Source organism: Cavia porcellus, unplaced genomic scaffold, assembly GCF_034190915.1.
Source record: "Cavia porcellus strain 051 isolate PalLab524CR breed Dunkin Hartley unplaced genomic scaffold, mCavPor4.1 scaffold_9, whole genome shotgun sequence".
NCBI lineage: Eukaryota > Metazoa > Chordata > Mammalia > Rodentia > Caviidae > Cavia > Cavia porcellus.
In genome coordinates, this window is record NW_026947492.1 from 4,985,480 (window position 1) to 5,009,285 (window position 23,806).

At 43.8% G+C, this 23,806-nt stretch overlaps 1 long non-coding RNA gene across 1 annotated transcript; it reads right to left on the minus strand.

The window, feature by feature from the left end:
* Nucleotides 1-7,046: 7,046 nt before the first annotated feature.
* On the minus strand, nucleotides 7,047-15,642 carry LOC134477519 (uncharacterized). The gene is made up of 3 exons (XR_010049543.1): nucleotides 15,410-15,642; nucleotides 12,210-12,327; nucleotides 7,047-7,922 (listed from the first exon to the last, which is right to left on the minus strand). It is a non-coding gene; the product is annotated as an uncharacterized LOC134477519 (long non-coding RNA).
* Nucleotides 15,643-23,806: the final 8,164 nt, after the last annotated feature.

Below are 23,806 nucleotides of genomic sequence, written 5' to 3' on the forward strand. Positions count from 1 at the left end.
TTAGAAATCACTAAGTCAGGTGTTCGTACATAACCATAGTTTTCATTTAATAAATTTTATTGTCTTATAAATATTTAACTTAATAATTTATTTATTTAATAATTTATTGTTATGGAGATAAGAAAACCTTGGCTTAGTTCAATGTTATTTGTTCAGCACCAAAGAACTATTAACCAGAAGACTGGAGTTCAAATCTGTCTGACCCTGGGGCTTTTCCATTGGTAGTACGCTCAGAGAATTCCCTCAAATATGCCTCCATCCCAGTTCCCAGGATCTGTGTATGTTACCTTTTATAGCAAAAAGGATTTTGCAGACATGATACGTTTTGGAGTTTGAGACAAAGGCATTATCCTGGGTTATTCGTACGAGATGGGTGTAATTACAAGCATCCTTATAAGAGAAATGACGATGTGAGTGTGGAGGCAGAGATCTGGAGATGCCACACTGCTAACTTTGAAGTGCAGGAAGCAGCCACAAGCCAAGGGATATCAGAGACGCTGCACTGGGAGCTTGTAAAGCAAGGAAGTGGATCCTTCTCTGGAGCCCCAGCTCTGCTGACACCTTGACTCTAGGTCAGTGAAACTGATTTTCAATCTCAGCTTCAAGAAGTATAACAGACTCATCTATTATTTGAAGTCACTAAGTTTGTGGTAATTTTTTATGACTGTCATAGGAAACTGATATGCCATTATATCATGTTGTGTCCTTAGTTCAGCATTTTGTATTCTCTTTACCACCCAAAATATCTAACTTTTAGCCTACCCAAAGCTCTTTTATTTCCTGAGCAGTTCTTCCCAGTCAAAGGAATTGTCTGATCATTATTAACATGTGTCTGGGCTGGGGTTTAGCTCAGTGGCGTAAGTGTCTGCCCGGCAAGCATGAGGTCATGAGTTCAATCCCTGGTACCAAAAAAAAAAAACCAAAGTATGTCTGTTAGGCAAGCAACCCTGTAGAAGACACTGTGAATAATGCCACAAATGATCCCCAGGGAGCTTATGGGCTCTTTGTGATATAACCTCAGTGACTTCAAATAATAAAAATTGTTATTACTTCCTACAGTTTCTGAGGGCCGGAAACGTAAGAGTTGCTTAGCAGGTATTTCTAGTTCAGAGCTCTCCTGAGGCTTCTGTGAAGATGCCCTGGTGCTTGACTGGGGCTTCAGCATCTACTGTCAGGACAGAAAAAATGTTTTAGGTTTATCATGAGAAAACGTGGTTCTTAATTTTTTTGTTTTTAATTCTCCAGGATGTGGCTTATGCCGTTGTTGGTGGACCTCAGCTGCTTGATGTTATTGGCAAGAACTTCATCTTCCCACATCAGCCTCTGAGAGTGCTGCTTGGGTGCCCTCCTGACACCACAGCTGGCTTCCCCCAGAGTTAAAGGAGAGGAAGGAGGGAGGCAGGGAGAGCAAGAGCGAGCCCGGAGACAGCCGCCAGTCCTTAGAAACCACAGGAACTCATTGCATCACATTTATGGGGCCTCTCCCTTCCCTGCAGTAAGGACCAAGACAAGGAAGGCACAGACTCTGGCCGGCGGCCTGGGGAGACCTCTGGGAGCCAAGCCTGGGAGAGCGTAGGACATTAGGGAAGACTGACACCACCTCTTTAAAACGCAAGTGGTACACCATGTAGACAATTTCGAGAATGCAGAAGAATATAAAGAAGGAAAGGACAATATCACAGGGCTAGGAAGGGGCAAAAGGAGCCCTCCATGGGGAGCCACAGCAGGAGCGCAGGCGAGGAGGCAGGGTGCCCTGTGCTGAGGACGCCTCTTGGAAGCAGCAGGTACCTAGAAGGATCTAGATTTTATTACAAACAGACGCATGTCAGAAATTATTACGGGATACGAGATGGGTGCACCCTAGCTCTGGCCACTGGAGCTGACCTGTAGCTGGGCAGGTATTTGAGAAGAGTCAGGCTTGAGGAAGGGATTCTGAAGGGGCAGCGGCCTCTGCACAGACAAGGGGTGTGTGGCGATCCGGAGAGATCTGAGGAGGGCGTGCTGCGGGGAATCAGGCAGGCAGAGCACCAGTGTTGGGAGTAAGACACACCAACTCAGGGCAGAAGGAGCAGGAGAGAGAGCCAAGAAAGTGTTGGCGTAGCAGACTGGTGAGCTGCCGGGTCTGGGGGCTGCTGTCAGGGAAGAATTCTGAAGGCACAAAGGCTTTGCAGCCTAAGTGACTAAGTAGCAAACGCCCCGTAAGGACGGATCTGACAAACAATCAATTCTTCCTTTTCTTCCTCAGAGAGTCAAAGAAACACTAACGGTAACTGTTAATCACCATAGCTACCTTTAGATGAGTTCTATGAATCAGAATGTGCTGGTTTTTACACGCATTGTCTGCTCTCATCCTGAAAAAATTCCATGAGATATTATTTTCTGCACTTGATAAAGTTTAGACTGTTTATAATATAAAGCCCCAAATAACAGTGATTAAGACGCAGAAATAATATTCTTTCCTGTAAGGGAAGTTCAGGGACAGACAGCCTGTGGCTGGTATGGAGTCTTCTTAGCATAATCAGGAACTCAGAACAACTCCTCCTCCTTGTTCCTCAACCTCACCATTTTTAAAAATCTTATTACCTCACTGTCCAAAATGGCTGCTGGAGATCCAGCAGTGACATCCAAATTATTGTATCTCAATGCTAACATTCCAAATGACATCCAATAATGACACTCAGTGAGCAGTAGAATGGAGAAAAACCAAGGGCTCATTTCCCAGTAAACTTAGGTCTTGGTTAGAGGAGCCTCCCTGGATGCTGCATGCAATATTTTTTCTTTCATTTCTGGCCAGAAATTCTTCATATTGGTCACATCTGCCTTCAAGGGAATGAGATACTAATTCTGCATATTTCTGTTCCAAGGAAAGTCAGGACCTGTTTCTAAAGATGAAAGGAGGCTGCATAGCATATAAGGTAGCACATAGCAGTTTCCCCCACATCTCTGTTACACACGAGGCTTGGAAGGGGCAACAGGTCACGTGCTGATTATTAAGAGAGCTATTTGGAGACTCTCTGTGAATTAAAGTGTTCTAAGCTTTTAATATATCTTATCTGATTTCATTCTCACAAATATTCCATGTTATTATCTTCTTCATCTGATAAGTAACATTGTCTGACTCCAGGGAAAGAGTGAGAGTGAGAAAGAGAACAAGAGAAAAACAGGGTGAATAAAAGTTTACGATCGCCTTTGACTTGGACCAAGGGGTAAGAGAGGAATGCATGGCGACAGAGGAGTCAATAGCCCAAAACTATTCCTGACACCTAATAGGTTCTCAGTACAAAGGCAGTAAGTGAAAAATACAGTCCTGCAAGTGCATGAGCAGTGCTTTAAGCCTCAGCAGAATTCCCTGAACTAGGTGAGCTGAGAGCCAGCCATATTTTCTCCTACTCAAGTTGAACAATTCCTATAGGCTGATGGAATCCCAGACTCTGTGTGACTTAGACAGGGTCTGCTATAGCCCTTTAATTTGGAGGCAAAGAAGTAGGATTTTCTTTCACTGAAATAGCTCAAGAAATAGCTGATTTTACATACCGTGTTGCTGTGGACTCTGGGGAGGGTGGAGATACTGGGGAGGAGAAGGGCCAGTGTATGTTACTCTGCTCAGGGTTCTGTAATAGCCCAGAGATTGAGTGGTTCAAACAACAGAAATTTATTTCCTGAAGCTGGAAGTCCAAACTGAAGGTATCCTGCAAGTAGGATAGGCCCTTGGTGAGACTTCTCTCCTGGACTGCAGACAGCCTCCTCCCGATCCACTCCTGCACAGCCATTCTCATCTACATGCATCCCTGGTGCGTCTCATCATATAAGAACGCCAGTCATAGTGGGCTCTATCCTTACAACTTCACTTATCCTAAGTAGCTCTTTAGGCTCTCTTTCCAAAGAGTCCCATTGAGGGTCAATGAATTTTTAGAGGACACAATTCAGTTCATAGCAGGGAAGAAAATTCAAGACAAGCCAAAGTATCAGATCTTATAACCCCAAAGGAGTTTGAAAGTAAGATATCCGTAGTCTCCAATCCCCCCAATCGTTTGCACATCCTTCCCCCAAATTCACCAGCACCTCTGATGCTTCTTTACAGAGGGTCTGGAATTCTTGGTGGTAGCATTGGAACATTAAAGGGGCAAAGTATGGTGGGATTCTTGGAAACACTGACCCGACTGGGAGATGCGTGGTAGCCTGCAGTGGACCCCGTGGAGTGATGTTTTGTCTTAGATTTCCCATGTACTTTTGACCCACAGCATCAGGGCTCCCTTGGTCTCCAGTCAGTCCTTAGACAGTAGGTGTCCTTCCATTTTTTTGCAGGATGGGAAGAGACACAGAGAACATAGGTGAAAAACACTTGGTCGTCTGATAGATCTTGCTTGAATTTCATGTTCACCACTTACTTGAAGTCAGCCAAATATCCATGCTTAAAACTAACCACTAAGAAATTGGACATGTGCATTCCATTGTACTGATGTGTTTTTCTCACCTAACTCTTCTCTGTCTTTACAAGAGAATCTACTGGATATTTTGGATGGAGAGACCAAATCCTGGAGGCTGAATAGTGGTCCCAGACACAGCCCATCTAACAACGTGATAGTGCGGGAAAGCTTACTTTTTGCCTCTGTGCCCTCTGTATTCAATCAGCCCATGTTGAGTAACTTTATATTTCTTTAGAGGATAATTTTGTACGGTTTTGACTACAGGGTTGAAACTGTATATTTTGAATCTGTACAATTTTATTTCAATGGGCAGATCTTGTTATAAAGCACTTCCTCTAATTCCTCTAATCCTTAATTATCTCTAAGACTGCAATTAACATTCAACTTACTGCAGTTCTCCATTGTTTCTGCACCAAACTACAGGAATGAGGCTGCGTGGCCTGCATTTCTTCCTTAGAGAAGTTAATAGAAATTCAGACGTGGAGCTGGTTGGAGCTACCAACCGTGATGTCTACGGCGCTGTGTTCAAGGTGAGTTTTTGTGGGGAGATACTGCTGATGGGGAAATGGATGGCAGCTTCACAGAGGTGGCATTCATTCTCCCATGCACACGCAGACCAGGCCTGTGTAAGTGGGTTGCAAGCCACTGGCAGTGCTGCTGCATAGACGGTACTCCAGGTCTTTGGGTTGGATAACATGCTCGCTCCACATGGATTTGGAAGAAAGAAAATGGAAAACATCTTTTGAATTCTTTTCCTCTCCCCACACTTCCTTTTTAAAAATCTCCTGTAGTCAACAGTACAATAAGAGCTTATGGGGAGTCCTGCAGCTCCAGAAATTGCATGGTGTTACTTTAAAGAGATTCTGCATGTCTCTGGGTTAAACACTTCGGATATGTTACTTATGTGCTTGCTCATAGTTTCTCCGTTTTCTGTTTCTTAGATGTGTGGAAGTAGCCATGTATTCTGCAAAACAGAGGGTGATGCATTCCTAAGATGCTTGACTGGGCTTTGTAGCAGATGCTGCCAAAGTCCTAGGCATATCCCTTTGGTACTTCCTTAATACCAGAAAGGCTTCTTGTCAGTTCCCAGCACACTTTCTTGTTGACTTTGTCTGGTCACCAGAGTGCACTCTGTCTGCAATTGCAACTGATTGGACATGTGGGGACGTGAGCAGACAGGGGCCCCAGCCTCTCCAGTGTAACTCTGAGCCACATGTTGTACAGTGGGTCGATTTCCCAGCAGGATTAAGGCCCTGTTGTTACAGTGGTAACTTGTACTTTACCTTACCCCACCTCCTCCCTCCTGCTGATGCTTTTGGGCACCAATTTTCCAATTACTTGCTAGAAAACTCGGACCAACCAGCTTCCCATTACTGAGTACCAGATACCATTTGGGGCTGGGCATCCACAAAATATAGTGGTCATGACTATGGGCTCTCCATTGTAGTGGGAGCCTGACACCCCAGCACTCAAAACCCCAGAGTTATCATGGTACCTCTGTGACCCTGGACAAGTTACTTATCATGCTTGGTGCCTTACTCTCCTCATTTGTAAAATGAAGTAATAGTCCCAACTCACAGAATTGCTGTAAATATTAAACTAAACTTCCCATGAGAAGCACTTGCAATGATGCCTGGAACATAGTGCTAACGTCATAATAATTACCATTATTACCTCACTCAGTACCACTGCCCTTCTCAGAGTGCTCCCGGTCGGCAGTCTCCATATTGTTCTTAGCTTGCTGTGTATTCTGCACAACAGAGGCTGATGCGTTCCTAAGATTTGTGTCTCAGCTTTGTAGCAGATACTGTCGAAGTCCTACCCATGTCCTCCCTCTGGGTGCCTCCTCTGTGAATCTACACCCATTTTCCTTCCCTGCCAGCCTCATAGGCAGGTCTGGTAAAGGCTGGCCTCTCCATACCTCGCCACAGCCTTTGCTGCTCCCTGAGCTCTTTCTTGGATGGCAGTAGTAACCTCCTAACTGATGGTTTTACTCTGTGAGTGTCCTCTGATCCCTCTTCATACGGCAGTCCAGTTCATCACCTTGTACCCATTCCCTAGCCAAATTTGCTCAAAGAATTCTCATTTTCTGCAGGAGAAATTTCAAACTCCTCCCTTGACCTAATAAGCTCTTTAATGTCTTTCCTGATTTGACCTCCATCAGTCCGCCCAACCTCACCTGTTCTTTCTCTACTTTGCACAAAGCATTTTTAATGTGACCAACATTAGATTTCTAGCTTCTTACACACACTGCAAGGTGTGACATAATCAGGCCTTTGCTTGTGCTAGTTGTGCTGTCTGCAATGCCGTCTCTCTTCATCTGAGTTGGCCCATTGATTTTTGAACTCAGTTTAGATGTCTCTTTTCCCAACAAGCCTTCCCTGGATGACCAGATTGAGTCTAGTGTTCCTCCCTCTGTGACCTGAGTGTCTTATACATCCTGAAATCACCACTCGTCCATAAAAATATTTCCTACTTTCCTCTAGGTAGATGATAAACTCTCATAAGAAATCTAACTCGTCTTCACATCTCCAGAATCCAGCACAGTTCCTGGCACATAACCTGTGTTAACATATCTTTATTAAAGAAAGCCAACACGCAAGGAGACAGAAAGGCTTGCAGAGAAGGCAGCATACAGACAAAGCTTGAAAGTGGCTGCTAAAATGGGCCTGGACCAAATCTCTGTCCAGCGCTGTGAGCTCAAACATACACATTCTCTCTTCCAGTGCTCGGCTGCCCGCCTCACATCCCTGGCTTCATTCCAATTGGTTCAAAGCAGTTTCTGGCTCACATTGTGTTTCACTGTTCTCTATGCCACAGAGATATTTACTGTCACCTTGTTGTCAGGCCCAGGAATCTCTGCATGACTCCCAGAGGTCAGGGCCAGCTCCAGGGCTCACAGCAGACAAACAGACTGTGAGCTGGGGCTTGCAGGACAGCATTTGGATGGAAACACGAGAAACCCAAATCCAGGCCATCTTTCTGCCTGCTGAGCACACTGTTTATTGTTCTAGCCTCACTGTGTAGAAACGTCAGGCCCTGGCAGACTTTCCTCTCCTCTGGCGGTATCGTCAGGCTCAGAAATCCATTGTGGCCACGCAAGATGGTTTGGAAGAATCTCCCTTCTTTTGCAATTTTGAGACCTCATAAGCTATTAGTTGATTTCAAAACATTTTTTCTCCCCAAGAGTTACAGGGAGGGCAAGTTCAGGGTCAGCTTGGAGAGCTGCCATGGCAGAACAGTGCCATGTGTACCCTCGGGGTCTGCAGTGTCCTGGCTGCTCAGTCCACTGCGGAACAGGTGTCATCACTGCCAGGTGTGGCACAGCCTTCAGACCTAGACTTTCCCACAATTTGCCTTACCTGATTGCTGGCTCCAGTTCACACCTCAGAGGTATTTCTCATTTTTCCCCCCAGAAAAGTCCATTGAGAGTGCCTGTGGGTTAGGCAACAGAGACGTAAGCAAACTCTGGTCCTTCCCTTCAGGAATCATAGTCTATTTGGAAAGAGAAAAAGTAATTGCAAATAGATAGTGTCCTATACTAGAGCCAATACAAGAGGGGAGAGAATAAGTGATTCTGCTTTGCTGGGGGTAGGTGACCTTGAACAAATTGAACAAATTTCGAAGCCGGAGCAGTAATTCACCAGATGACCAATTGGATCCTTTGTGTTTCAAGCATCCGGCTCATCATTACCAGTCACTAGCCAACAGCTATGCACTCCAGTGATGGTCTGCCACACTCAAGAGGCAGAAGCTTCCTAATTTGCCTTCATCTGCAACTCACAGCATACACAGCTACCAAAGTTACTTTATTCCCTTGAATGCTGAAGCCTCACAGAAGATTTCAGCCTGGATCAGAGTTCCTGTTTGTCCTCGGCTTTGTACACTCTAGACCTGTCCCCAGTACGGACTGCGGTTCTAGCCGGGAGCTGCCAGGCCCAATAGTCTGAGATATAAAAGCTGTGCGCGCTCATCTTGACTTCCAAAGTCCAGAATGTCAGCAGGGCTGGAGATAAAGGAACTGTGCATCTTTACATCTTTTGCAGCCTGGCGGAGCTGCTCTTTGGGGGCCAAAATGCACGCGTGGAGGAACTGCAAGCTGTGGCTGCACAATCTCTGTCAGAAGGAGCTGAGAAACCAGCCAGGGCTATAATTAACAGGACCTGTAATTGGGCATAAATAAGAGCCTAGGCACTGACAACTATTGTTATTGAAATGTCATGTTTTTAATGCAAAAATACTGTTAGAATGTGGGGAAGCTGGGTGATATTAATGTATGCAAATATGCTTTAATTAAAGCTCAGCAACGACTAGCTTTAAGTAAAGGGCTTGATTTAAATACTTAAGCAAATATTATAATGGCTCTTATGACAGGCGACATAAATGGTAAGCGACACTGCAAACAACACTAGGAAAAATCAACTCCCAGACCTCCCTGTGTGTAAGATGTTGACTGAAGAAAACAAGAACAAGTCTCAGAGTATAAATAGTCCAAACTACTCTGTGGGACAACAGAGGTTTATAGGAATGTAGTCCTTGGGTATCAAGGTCTTCAGAGGGCAGGGAGAGAGCAACAGTCCCAGAAATGATCTGCTGACCAGCTGCTCCCTCTGTCAGACTTTCAGCGTCTGAGGGGGACAGTCCTGTTGGTTCATCTCACTGTTCCTGGCTACCAGCTCTGTGCTCTGCACATGTTGTGTTCTCAATATATATTTGTTAAGGAGAACTCTGTATTTTTATCTCAGAACAATATGCACTGAGGAAATCTGACAACCACTGATGGATCTCAGGTCTATGCCCTGACACGTTGGCACACTGGCACGGCGTCTTAAATGCACTGTTATCCTGTGTGTCTCTGTCTCTGCTCTGGCCTGAATCCAGCAGTCTACCTTCTCCACAGAGATTGAATCAATGTCGTATCTTCTAGAGGGGAATGTGTGCTCATTAGTGGATGCCTTAATTACGGAAATCAGCAAGGGCAGAGCTTGAGGGGCCTGAGTCCTTGCTTTGACATTTAATATTCTGAAATTCAAATATGCTTGTGGGAAGTAAAATAGATTATTACATTATAACAAGCAAGAATCATTTCAGTGAGGGTAGAAAGAGCCTGAATAAATAAATGTTTAGAGTTGATGGAAGACTTGTAAGTAGGGCCTTAACCTATACAATTTACCGATTCATAATGCTAAAACGCTAAGTATTTAGTGATACTATATGATAAATATAAAGCGTAATTTTATGTAATATTCCAAGTGGCATAAGAAAACTCATGCTTTAAAGAAAGACATATCTTTACTTTTTTGTGATCATGCCTTCTCATTGGCATTTTCCTCAACAGCAAAAACTAGGGCTAAATTAATAAAGAGCTTGTATTATAAACAAACTCAGTAACTTAATAAGCATTAATAGACGGTAGAAATTGTTTATGAAGCACTTAAAAGGCACTAGGTATGTAACTGGCAATATCTCATTTCATCTGCATAACAGCCATTCATGGTAGCTGTTATTATTTCTCTATGCTGTAAAAAAGCTATAGATCAGAAAGATAAAGTAACTTCCAGGTCTTCTAATTAGTACAGAGGAAAGGCAGATTTTAAAAGAAAATTGAGTTTGACAATCCTTGACTTATAGTTAATGTAATTATTGATATTGCTGGATTTAGAGTCACCATTTTACCATGTAGTTTTTGTTTGTTCCTTCTATTTTTGTTATCTCTTTAATTCTTTGAGGGAATTATTTGAAAATTTTTTGCATTCCACATTAATTTATCTACTCCTTTTTACTATTTTTTTGTATTTAGTGATTGCTCTAAAAATTACAAGATACATACTCTTTTACATTCTAAACTGTTTATAACTGTGTAAAATGCAGAAAACTCGAAAACATACAGATCTCTGTAGACTTATCTCAGATGTATACTCAGGCCCCTTTACACTCTAGTTATTGAATATATCAGTTACACATTGAAAACTCACTAAACAGTGTTATAATCTTGCTTTCAAGAGACACACATAGTTCAAAGCTTTCTGAGGAGAAACATGCATATATCTATCCAAATGTTTATCTTATCTTTTGCTCTTTCTTCTTTCCTGAGGATACAAGCTTTTCTGTCATCGTTTTCCTCCAAAACTTCCTTGGTGTCTCTTTTAGAGTAAATCTGGTTATGGATTTTGTTTTCCCTGTGTCTGATGATGTGTTTATTTCACCTTCACTTGCAAACAATATATTTTGCTGGGCACAGAATTCTGTATCAACAGTTCTTTTCTTTGAATGCTTTGAAAATATTGTCTCATTGCCTTCTGGTCTGCATGGTTTCTGATGAGAAATCCAGAATGTTCTAGATCTCTGCTCTCTTGTATATGGTATGCTGTTTCTCTGTCTTCAATATTTTCTCTTTAGTTTTAAATAGTTTGTGTGTCTAGGCATGGTTTTATTTCATCCTATCCTAATTCGGACTTTCCTAGCTTTATGAATCTGTGAATCTATGTTTTTCCATCAAATTTGGAGTTTTCAGTCATAATTTCTTGATATTTTCTCCTTTCCTTCTGGGACGTCAATGATCACTGCACCTAAAATCACAAACCCCTGGGATCCGTTCTTTTTGTTTGCTTAAATTTATCTCCTGTCCATCAGATTAGAAAATTTCTCTTGATCTATCTTTGAGATCTCTTTAGGCTACTCGGTAATTTTTAAAATTTTAGGTGATTTAAAATTTCCATTTGGAATTTGTTTGTTTCTACTTCTGCAGAGAACTTTTTTCTTTCCACTGTTTTCAAGTATGTTCACCTTCAGGTTATACAAGATAGTGATAGCTACCTTGAAGTTTTTGATAATTCCAACTTCTACATCATTTCTGAATTAGCTTCTGCTCATTGTCTTTTCCTTTAAACTTGGTCACATTTTCCTGCTGCTCTGCTTGTTAAGTGCTTCAGGCCAGCGCCAATGCCCTGTTGTGCATTTGATATTCTGTAAAAACCGTCCAGAGAATCCTGCTTCTTGCTGTGATTTTAGTCCGAATCAGTTAGAGTCAGAGTGCACATTTAGCTTTCCCCCTTTCAGGCAGTGGTGCCTGTCTCCGTGGATTCTCAGAGCCTCCACTGTGCTGCTTTGGGTCTGTCCCACGCGTGTGTGGCACAGAACTGTCCTTCCAACTCACTTGTGCTATTCACAGAATTCGAGATTTTCTTCTCCAACGGTGTCATCTCCCATATTTCTCTCATACTCTGCAGCTTGCAGGATTTCCTTTCCCCAGTTCCTCTGGCCAGAAAATGGTGCTTGTATCCCAGTTTCAACTGCAAGAGCCACTAACTAGCTAACTCCCCGCGTAGAGCTTGCCTAAAGAATATTCTGAGGGAAGCCTCGCGTCCTCATGGCTTGCTGCTCCAGGTGTTAAATGCGTTTTTCACACCATGCTGGCTTTTTTTACTTTGAGGCCTCCTGGACATTGCTTTTTCTATTTTGTCCAAAGCTTTTAGTACAATCAGTGGGTGAGATGAGATTTGCTGGGCTTCCTCTACCTTCCAATGTCCTCATTGTAAAGATTGGATTCGAATCCGGGCTTGTTTTACCATAATGCCTCTGTTTTTCACACATCACACTACCTCTGATTTTTAAATACATGCATACCAGATTGGCCAAAATGTTTTCAACAAAGCTCCATCAGCCTTCTTTGCACATGGTGTTTTGCATTCAGTAAAGGAAATGCAACCAGCAGAAGCCAGCAGTTAGTTATCTTTACCAGAGGAAAAAATGAATTTCAATAGGATCTGCTCACTTACTCACCAGTGGACTTCTCTATGGATGGCAGCTCCTCTTCACCTCCACCAATTCACTCCACGTGGAGCAAAAAATATTCTGAGAATACTTGACTTGTTTACGTATGGACAGAGGATGAGAGAACCTGAAAAGGGTAGGGGAGAAAGTGGAGAAATTGCAGAATGAATGCCAACAAAGGCTGCCTTTCCTGTCTCATTCTGTAAAAGGAGCACCAGAAATGCAAACAAATGAAGTAAATTCCCCTCCAGGGAAATGGATTTCATTATAGAACAATCCTGCCCCAAAATCTGAAAAATAATTAGTAGCAATGCACTGAGCTTCAAACACGCACGGAATTAGGAGCTGTGGGAGACAGATGAGTGAGCAAGAAATGAAGAGTCCTACATATTCATAGCTCATCGTCGCATTTTGTGTGTGAGTGTGTACTTGCTGTGCATTTGGTATCACTTGTTTTCCTCATCTACACAGAATAATTCCGAACTGCACATATTTTACTGTTTCAATTAGCAAAGATTACTATTTGTTTTTCTTTCTTTCTAAGTACTTTCACAATAATTATGCCTGTGATGCAAGAGTTTTGTGGGCTACTTTCTCATTTTCAGGCGCTCCTTGAACAAAATACAATAATAAGCCATAATAAAATCAAGTTGGTTCATTGGCGAAGACTGGCCTTTCTTAACAGACAGGCCATTAAAGGTAGATTGTGGTAGAGGATCAGCAAGCAACCATCATAAATGGATCATCAGGCAAATTAGCAAAGCATTTACTACTCAATGGTGGGAGACAGTCCTTTCCAATAACTTTCCCTAATGCCGCCATAATTGGGGAAATATCTGCTGCTGCACAGCTGTAGAGGTTGTTATATGAATGCAGGCTTTCTGTGAGGCTGGGAAGCCCTGATTAGGTGTGAGCATCTCAGGCAGCTGAGTACTCTTCCATACTCCTACGGCTGCTGGGGCTCTATTAGAGTTTGTAGAACAAGCTGGAAAGCTCTGTGGTTAAGAGCATCTCCTCCAGGCTTATATTTATAGAGTTTTCAGAAGCCTGCTTCTTATGGTTTGGATCTTAACTGTCCCCCCCAGGCTTATGTGTTGAAAGCTTGATCCCCACTGATACTACTGTTGGAAAGGAGTGGAAACTCCAGGAGGTGGAGCCTCGTTGGAAGAAGTAGGTAGCTTGGGGGCATTCTTTTGAAGGAGAGAATTTTATCCCGGGCCCCTCTCTGCCTCCCGTCTGCAGTGAGGTGAGTGGCTTTCCTCCATCACCCCTTTGCACCATGAGGTTCTACCCCATCTCAGGCCCGAAACCATGGAGCTGGCAGACTAGGGACTGAAACTTCTTAAATCTTGAGCCAAAATAAACCATTCTTCCTTCTCATTGTTTTCCTTGAATATTTTGTTACAGAGATGGAAAGTTGAAAAAAGTCACTCACGTGGTTTTTGAGATCTGGATAACATGAGGAATATTTCACACTACAGCTATGCTTTCAGGAGGGAGGTTCAGAAGCACAGTTTGTTTCTAACCTTGTTTCCCCCAAGTTACCTACTTCCTCCAACAAGGCTCCACATCCTGGAGGTTCTAACCCTGCACAGGTGAAGCCTATCTCTGAGACTCCTGAGCTTTGGTAATTCTATGCGTAGAGAACTACTATTACCTGAATATGACAATAATCATCACGTCCTTTTATATTTTATCAAGCACTTCCACAGGTATAATTCATCTGATCTTCACATTAACTTTGGGGGTAGAGTATTCTCATTTTATAGCCTAATACGCTGGAGCTCCCAGAGGAAAAAGCAACTTGCCTAAAATCAGACAGTGAGCTAAATGACAGTCTGAGATTTTAATGCTGCTTTTCCTATAACTGAAAACACACCTCCTAGCTGCATACCATCCACTGCTCAGCTTGTGCTGTAGACTGAAGACCTGTGCAGATCATGTCTTCTGCGCAGCATGTAAACTCCAGCCAGTCAGGGACTAACCCAAATGCTTCCCTCACCCCGCATCACACCCAGCACCTGCCATTCTGATGTTCGGGGATTCCTCGGGAATCTGGGTTAACTGAAGACGTGTATTTAGGATGGAAATTGGAGGATGTCAGCATTAAGAACAGGGCCTAGTACATGATAGGTGGTCTGAATCGGAGAGATGAAGGAGTAAATATACTAAAGAGCGGTCATGTGAGGGAAGCAAGGAAGTAAAAGACACAGAATGAGGTAGGAAGGGAAGTAACCGAAGCCAGCAGGAGTCAGTCTTGTGGAGGTCTGGGAAAGGAGTCAGTCCCGCCACGTGAACAGAAAGGATTTTTGGAAAAAGATTCAGACTAGGGGAAGGGTTTAAGTTTCAGGCTTTCTACAGGGCAAGCTTAGGAAAATTCAGCAATGCTTGATTCCTCCAGGGAAGAGGAGAATGTTGGGTACCCCTCTGTCCTGAAGTGGCCGCCTGGAACTCTCTGGGGTTTGGATCCAGATGTCTTGGGGGGTGATCTAACTCCCTCTCTGGTCATTTTCTCAATCTCTGCATCTTGCCATCTGAGTGCTCACCCTGTCTGTTAAAGCAGAGACAGATTTAAAATCAAAGCTTCTGAGAAATCTGGGCCATGGGGATTCCACTGGGAGGTGTCAGGAATTCAGGTCAGCATTTCCTGTTCCTGTGGTGAGAAGTCAAGGCACTTCCCTCAAGCAGCCCAGGCTCCTTCCTTAGTTTGCACAGGTGAAGCCTATCTCTCAGACATCCTGAGCTTTGGTAATTCTATTGAGACTAGATCATTCAGAGGCCAAGAAAGTCTTTCTACAGCTACCTAGAGTTCTCATTAAGAAGTACAAGAACTCTGTGGCACATAGCATGCAAATCATGAGCACTGACTGCCAATGTTAGCTAACTGAGGCTTCCTGAGCCACCGGGGACCGTGGCTTCACGTTTCAGGACCGTCCACGCAGTCTCAATCCTTATCCTTCGTTTCCTCAGTCGGTGTGACCCTCTACTTACTGCCTCATGCCTTTTCTCCAGCCTCCGCTTGCTGTCTTCCACTCCTGATCCCTTTCCAACCCTTCCCCTCCCACTGTTCACTCTGGAACATTCGTTCAGTTCAGTTTCCTGTATTTCTGGGCTCCTCAATCTGACCTCTGATCAGGTAGGGTTCACTACAGGAACAGATTTAATATGAAATATGTATGATATATAAAGGATTTACAAGACAGACTTACAGTGGCTGCCTGCAAAATCGGGCGTGGAGGAATCCAAAAGGGCCATCTATATGCTGCAGAACCAAGGATCAGTCAAAAGTCAGAGGCCTGGAGCTCACCACAGAGACTCTGTGAGTCTCAAGCAGGAAATAGGTGGGTCTGTGCTGGGAGCCTGGAGACTGATGTCCAAAGGTGATGGTGAAAATTGGAGCTCCACCAAAGCAGACCGGAGACTTCCTTCTTCTGTCCCCTTGTGTTCCATCCAGACTATTGGTTGGTGCCACTCTCAGCCAGGGTGCCTCTTTCCTCTTCTGTAAATCAGTCATCTAGACACGCCCAGAACTGTGCTAAACCACTCCCCCAGACGTTTATTTCTATCCAAGTTGACACCACAGTTAGCTATCATGGTCCTTAACCAGGCATGGCTTTTCCCTAAGGTTGCTATTCGGTCACTGCACGAATGCTGGAGGGGCTGTTGTCTCTTTCCTAAGCCCATCATTGCCAGGTTCAGACTTTCGCCTTAGCAAGAGCCTCCGTCCTGTATGGTGTGAATCATGGGACTAAATAACTTCTATTGCTCCCAATCATTTTCATTTATAGATTTAACTGTTAAACATCATATTTATTCTTATTTTCTGTGTTCTTGGTGCTCTGGCATTCAAGGCCTTGATCCTGAGGGCATTGTCTTTTAGGACTGAGATTGCTACAGGTAGACTTCTCTGTGAGTATAACTTTGATATGAGAACTGACCCCTCCAGAGCCCGTATCTCCATCCACCTTCTTTCTCAAACTCTCACACACCAAGCTGATATTTCTACACCATCTTCCAGCTGGGAACCAGACAAACAGGGGCTGGCATTATAGTCCAAAATCACTCAGGTTATCTAACAATCTTAGTGTACTGACCCTGCTGCATCTATTCCTTCCCTCTCTCATTTCTTCTCATGAAATTGTCAACAAACATTGTAGGCCATGCTCCACCCTCTCGTCCTTCTCTCCCCTGACCATCCTGGGACTTTCCCACATGGCCCTGCACGACATGCTATACCTCCTGATTCCACAGATCTAGGAATAGAAACCTCTCCTTTATGTGTTAATCAAAACATGAGAGAAGTAAATGCTTAAGGGATGAAAATGTTTACTACCCTGATACGATCAGTACATCTTGCATATACTGAATTGTGACCCAATACTTTATAAAAATATGCAATTAAAACAACAATTTAAAAATGTCTTCCTTCATGAGCAGCATTTCCATGGCTGCTCTCTTTCTGTCCTATTAAAACAAGTCCTGGGTACATTCTGGACACATGGACACTCCTATGGGCTCCGGTCTCTCCTGTCCCTCTTTTCTACTTTAACTCTCTGATCATCAGCAGAGTGTCCTACAAGGGGAGGGTAAATGGATACATGTGTGACTAGGTTTCAGCTCTGGCTGCGAGTGTATCTAGACCAGTCGCATCACATGTTTGAGACTGTTTCTTCATAGCGGAGTGGGATGATGACAAGACCCAGGCTGCAACGTCAACTAACACACACCGTTGAACAAATATATAAACACACAGAACCTGGAGCCGGGCATAGCAAGTGGCATTAGTTTCCTTTCTTTTGTTACTTGAGGACACTGAATGGAGGGTGAGTTCCTGGCGGGAATCCTATGAATCCAAGAATTTATTTTTTTGTCTCAGTTCCCAGCTATCGGTCACTGTGTTTCCTCTCATCCTGGAAATGATTAGAAAGAAGGCAAATGCTGATTTAGTAGGTCCAGAGCTCAACCTGAGTCCTCAGAAAGTTTTAAATTTTCATTGTTTTTCTTCTCTCAAAAGAAATGATGATGCAAGGAGGCCGTTAGCGTGTGATTTCCAGGATGGACCTGGGTCACCTGGGCCAGACCTTGGCGAGCCTGGTACTATAGGAAGTGTTTCTTAGTATCTCTTAAATGGTCAGGAAGAAGGAGAAATGAAATCCTCCCCAGTCCTTTCTTTCTTTGGAGCTGTACTATTTATTAGTCAGAGTATACAAGTTAAAATTCAGTTCTCTCCTCTTCTCGAGAGAGGTCTCCAACCTCAAGGGGGCTTGAGGAGAGGAGGAGGGTGACCCTCTCATCTCCTATGTGTGGTGTGGTGCAGGTCCAGGCCTTTAAGTATTTAAATATTGCCCAGGGTCTAGATGGAGAGCCAGCCCTGAGGCTATGACTGGGGTTAAAACTTACTCTGCTGGTCTCTCTACCTAGTACTGAGAATGTCTGAATTCACTGGCCACTGATCAGTTAGCAAATGGTGCTGGGTGCACAGCTCTGCCCAGAGTGTTGTTAGAGACAGAGAATAAAAGGAAGCATGAAACACTTGCCACTTCCTTCAGCAGTTTCTGGCCTCACTGGGAGACAGGCTTAGTACAGGTCTTGTGGTCTTGGGTATGAGTTAGATGTGAATTTTGAATGTTGTAATAGAAAATTTCTATTACACAGAAGTTAGGCAAATTATGCATTAAATAGCAATGCATTTCACATGCAGTCATACCAGAAGTAGAGGAGCAGGTGAAGGAATTTCAGAGAAAAACTTCAGGCAGGGGTTCAGAAGGAGAGGTCATCGCGGGGTGCACTAAAGATTGAGCGGGGGATCAGTCCCACTCATTGAGAATTTCTAATGGGCTCAACCCGACAGCAGTTCTTTAGACAGTTGCACTTTGTGAGATAGTCCCTGTTACCCTCACCTCACTTTGGAATGAGGAAATGGAGGCAGAGAAAACTGCTCAGGTTATGAGGCTCAGAAGGGAAAGGAGTAACTTGCCACAGAATGCACATTCATTACCCTGCACTGGGTCGCTATATCAGATTCCCAATCTTGTGTGCATATTTCACCAGAGTTTGTCCACAGTTCTAAACATTGATTTACTTGGTCTAAGGTGGAGGCGAGGTTTCATTAGGACAATGCAGCACTTTGTTTCAGATGCAAAGCCAGCATGGAGAATCTCTGCGTGTGATACAGTGAATGTCAGGTGGGTGGGAGAGTAGCAGGGGTCAGGTTAGTGGTACGTGAGGACAGGTGAGCGTCAGCGTGACGAGGAGAAAGAGGTAATGGCTACCGTAGGCTGGGCACTATATCTAGGCTATTTCATTTCATTTATCCCAAGAATTATTCCAATTTTACAAATGCAAACACTTAAGAGGTCATATAGCTTATCTTGTCTGGTGGCAGAATGAGGAATTAGACTCAGGTCTATTAAATAACAGACCATTTAGTACAGCACACATGATGATGAGTCATGAGAAGCACCACAGGTTCTGGCAAATTTGTTATGTAGTGAGCATAGTTTGTGTTATGCTGCAGTAACAAGTAACCCCAAATTATGAGAGCCTCAAACAACAAAGTGCTAGAGTTATTTCCAAAAGATGAAAAATATTAACAAAAGATGAGAAATATAAAATAAAAAGCGGCCTTTATTCTGAGAACACGGAGAGAGATGACCGGCACCCCCACTGCTGGCGTCTGGCGATCTCTCCGGCGGACACGTGGCGTGAGGACCTGTAAATAGCCTCGGTTTGGGGCGGAACCTAAGGCGGGCATTAGGGATACACAGGTAGCCCATTGGTCTTAGGTTTGGTGCCATATATAAATTTCCAGGAGCAGGAAGATGGCGTCACAGGTAACTTCCTAGGGGCAGGGGAGATGGGGCTTCCTGCTTCCGGTTGTGGCTTTCCTGGCTACAGTGTCCTATCTGGGCCAAAACCCTTTCACAAAGGTTAATTTTTTATTCTATGCTCATCACAGGTTCACAGGGCTGTTTGCTCATCCTGTTCACTCAGAGCTCCAGACACATCTCTCGTGCTAATAGTGCCAGAGACAGAACTCTGGAGGACCACACATCAGGAATGAGTATCACTTCTACTTTCAATCCATGGAACAGAAGCATATGTGTATTACACATCAGAAAGGGAGAAAAATATTAACAAACAGCCTGGACATCTATCACAGGGTGGTAAGAAGAAACTGTGATGTTAGACCACTAGCCTGGAAGGGGTTGGCAATGGGGGTAAAATGAGGGGACTGACTGGTGATCCCTGGTGCCCTGGGAGACTGGTGATGAGGTCTGCACTACGGTTTAGTAGTGAGAGTGGGTGGGAAGGGTCCTTCCCTCAGAGCTGATGTAGGATTTGCTGATGCTGGATTTGGGGAGGCCAGAGTGTCAACCATGACTCCTACGCAAACACAGTGGACTAAAATAATCAAGAGGCCCATTTTAAGACTTCGTCACTGTCCTTCCTATTTCTAACTCTTGTGTTTTAGCTTCTTGTGCCCTATGGTGCTTTTCTCTTAAACACAATTTTAGAAAGTATCTGTGCTTAGTAACACCATAGCAAAGCCTCCCCTTCTCAAAATTTATTAGCTAAAACCTATTAATAAAGTTTAAAGGGCTATTCTAGGGATGTTTCATTTAAAAACTTTCAAGTCTTTGAAGACTAAGTTAATAAATCTCTCATAAGACTTCAGGATAAAATGAAGAAACAGCTACTTAATGAGAACTGTGTTCCTATTACTGTTTCATGGACTGGCTGTAGCAATGAATAACAAAGTCCTTGCCCTCAGGGGGCTGATATTCTCCAGAGGAGGAAGACGGATCATATGCAAATATAAGACACTCCAACAACATCAAGTACAATGGAGAAAAATAAAGGAAAATAAGGGGATTGTGAGGTATTAGTGCATACAAGTGTGTGTATGGACGTGTGTGTGTGTGTGTGTGTGGTATAGGTGTGGGTAATCTTCCAAAGATACCTCCGTGTCCAGAAATATAAAATTCCTTTTAGAAATTCCCTTCAAAGCTCAATCTTTCCTGGATGAAAGATTAGAGAAAGATGAAAGTCTGGAGATTTTCTTATGCTTGTCTCTCTGGTGTTTCTGGAAGCCAAGCACATAAATCACCTGAATGATCAACACTGAGATTGCCAAACCAGCGCAGGACACAGCCTGATGTACTTTACGGGGTACCTACAGGGCGCCTGGCCCCGGGCAACCATCCCCAGGCTAGGGCAGCTCTGCTCGGTCCCACACCCTTGCTGCGTCCTCCTCCTGCCTTGCTTTCTGCATGTGAAGTTCAGCAGCCTTCTCCGCCTGATGGGACGACTGCTGAAACAAGAGCCCTGTGCCCTCTCAGCAGCCTCACTGGGCTATCAGTGTGATTCACTCAGAGCGATAAAAAGTGACTCCAAAACTGCTGGCATTTGAAACGGCCCAACATTTGCAGGATGCCTGGCCTCAAAACCTGCCAGAAGGTTGCCACTTCAACCTCAAATGGAGCCAAATAAATAAGCCAAAGCACATGTGCATTGACCTCTTGGGGAACGCTGTTTCCCCACAGAGCTAATACTCTCAGCACAGGCTTCCGAATCCCTATTTTTACTTCTAAAAAGCAGTGTCCACCCACCGCACCCCCCAGCCATGCCTTTGCCTTTGGAGCCCAGCAAAGGCACACAGTGGATTTCCTTTTCTGTCCGTACTTATCATTCTCCGGGGCTGGTGGCAAGGGCCACTGCTCAAACAGTTAATATTTTTCTTACATAGCAGGGGTTGTGTTCGGAATTCTAAATGTAAAGATGTCAGGTTCTACATTTCAGAGAGGAGCTTGGGAGATCAGCCATGGCATTCATCTGCCAGATTCTGGCTTGCAATAAGAGAGTGGGGCGGAGGGAAAGAGAAACTGTCCAGGACAAAACCCAACAAAAGAGGAAGCTAAAGGCATTCTGGTCTCTTGGTGAGAACAGCAAATGAGGCTTAGGAGACTGAGATCTGTGCAGCTCTGCTGTGAGTAACTGAGTGATTTAGGTGAGTTACACGGATTATTTCTGCTCCTCCATTTCCTTATCTACTTAAACATGGCCTTGAGTATTGGTTAGATGTGAATTTTAAGTGTTGTAATAGAAAATTTCTTCCAGAAGATTAGAGGCAAAGTGCTCTGCTGACACAGGTATATTATTGCATTTGTGGAGTCTTACACTGTAGCATGAGGGAGCTGGGTGGCCAAAGTTTAATTCCAAGAAAAATCTTTGGATTAGATGAGCAAATTCTTTGTAGAAAGAGATTATGACTTACATGGGATCATAAAATAATAGGAGCCAAGAGACCTGAAAGGTCTTGGCCTCTCCTCCTCCCACATGCAAAATCCCTCCTGCAAAGTCCTGAGATCTCATAGCACTCTGTAGCGTAAAACATACAATTATTTGCGCTTGTGAGTACTTTATTTTAGATTCAGGGGCTGGGCCTTTTTTTTTTTTTCCTTTTTAATCCAAAGTTGCATGAAACAAGATGAGCACGTAGTGGGTACTCAATAAATGTTCTGTAAACACATGACAGTATGAGCCTTCCTTGCAAAGGAACGCTCTCCAGTCACTGGTTTACAAGTCCCAGGACTGGGGCACTCTCTGCTTGATCATGCAGCTCGTTTCATTTTTGGTGGCTGTACTTTTGGAATGTTCTTCCGTGCTAGAGCTGAAATGGAAGTCTTCAAATTCATTTCTGTTTTGGGAATATCCCAGAGTCTTGTGAGGCTACAGGATGTCCGAATACAAGCAAAACAAAAGCCCTTCCCCCCAAATATGCTTGAAGTGTTTTAACCTCCTTAGCCCCAAATGTTCCTGTTTCCTAATCTCCTCCTCACTCGGATCTTCTTTCTGAACAGACTGTGATTTGTAAGTACCACACTCAGTTATCCAAATATGGTCTCACTGGCCCACAGTTGAGAGGGAAATGGGCACTGGAGTTGTAGGAGACCCAGGTGCCTTGATGGATACTTCATGCCTGCTAGCCAGTTCCATTTAATTAAAGCTGTAAGAAAAATCTACAAGATGATGATCATCTCTATATTTAAGGAACTAAGGCTCAATTTTTCTGGACTGGCAGTGCTGGGGCTTACGCTCAGACAACAGGGGCTGTCTGTGTCATCACTGGGGCACAGTATCTGACACCCATAATTTAAACGAAGAGAGGTTTAATTCAGCTCATGCTTTCAGAGGATTCCACCTAATGGTTGGCACAATGGTAGAAACATCGTGGCAGAATGGCATGATGAGCAAAGCTATTTCATGGTGGCCGTGGAGCAGAGCAGGGATGCAGTGCCCAAGAGAAAAAAGACACAAGAGACCAGATATTGTACCGAGGTCACACCTCCGTGGCCTGCTGACACACAGAAGTGTGCTTTCCCACTCCCCTTGGTGAGTCCAAAGCCAATCAAGTTGACATAATTGACACAATCTTATCAATTTCCATTCATCGTCTACTTACCACACACCTAGCTGTATGCTAGGATTCGTGTTTCGTCCCGGAAATGGAACTGTCTCAGTGCAGGCTCCCTTTAAAACATCTATCCCAGTTCAATCTGGAGTAAGCTATGTTAACGCAGCATTTTACAAACACCTTTGTTCTAGAATTATTTCATTGTACAGAGTGTGTGTGTGGGTGCATGTGTACAAGTGTGTACATGTGTCTGTGTGTCCGTGTCCCCCAATACTATGACCTCCCAGTGTTTCCCTTGGTTTCTATTCCCCCTCTAGCGTCAGAACAGGTGTTCAATGGAATGCCCACCATATGATAAGCACCACATGAATATTTGTTGAATGCATGAAGTACTTATCTGCTAAATCAAAAGTTCTGCTTTCTGTGCCTAATAATAGAATTCTAAGAAGGAAAATGCAGGGAACATGTCAGAGAGAACAAGAAGATGCCTTTCTAGATGGCAGAAAAATCAAGTCATCCTGAGCCGCTGTCAGACAGAGAATTTCCTGAGACAGTATCGTGTCCAGAAGGCCTGTGACTTTCTCTGGCCTGAAACCTGCTGCCTACAAATGGAGCCTCAGGTTTGGGCAGCTAGTGCACCCTTCCTTTCCTACTGAGCTGCATCTCCATGTGTTTCCACCTAACTGGTGGCCAGGGAAGGTGGCTTTCACTGTCTCCCCTATTACAGGGTTAATTTTGGTGTGATTCCATTGGTACAATTTTATCTATCATTTTTAATTTGTTACTCTAAATGTGGATTTTGGCCACATCGTTTTTGTCGACCATCCTAGTATGGAGTCATTCACTAACTTGATCAGTGTTTTCTGATTTTTTTTTTTTTCACATTCAAACAATTGATAAAACTCTTGAGTGTAGAGGGCCAACAGCTCAGTCCTGGGGCATCTCGCTGGAGGCAGACCTCCCAAGGCATCTTAATCAACATTCTTGAGTAGCACTCTAAATAAGATTTGGCCTCACCCCAATATTACATTGGCTATATTTTTAGTTGGACTATACAAGAGTATTACAGCAGTCATTGCCAAATTTCTTACTGAAAGCCACAAACGTACCAAAAGGAAATAAGATAATTTGGTTTGGATATTTTGAATGGAAGAGAATCATAAATATCGACACTTTATTAGGATTCAGA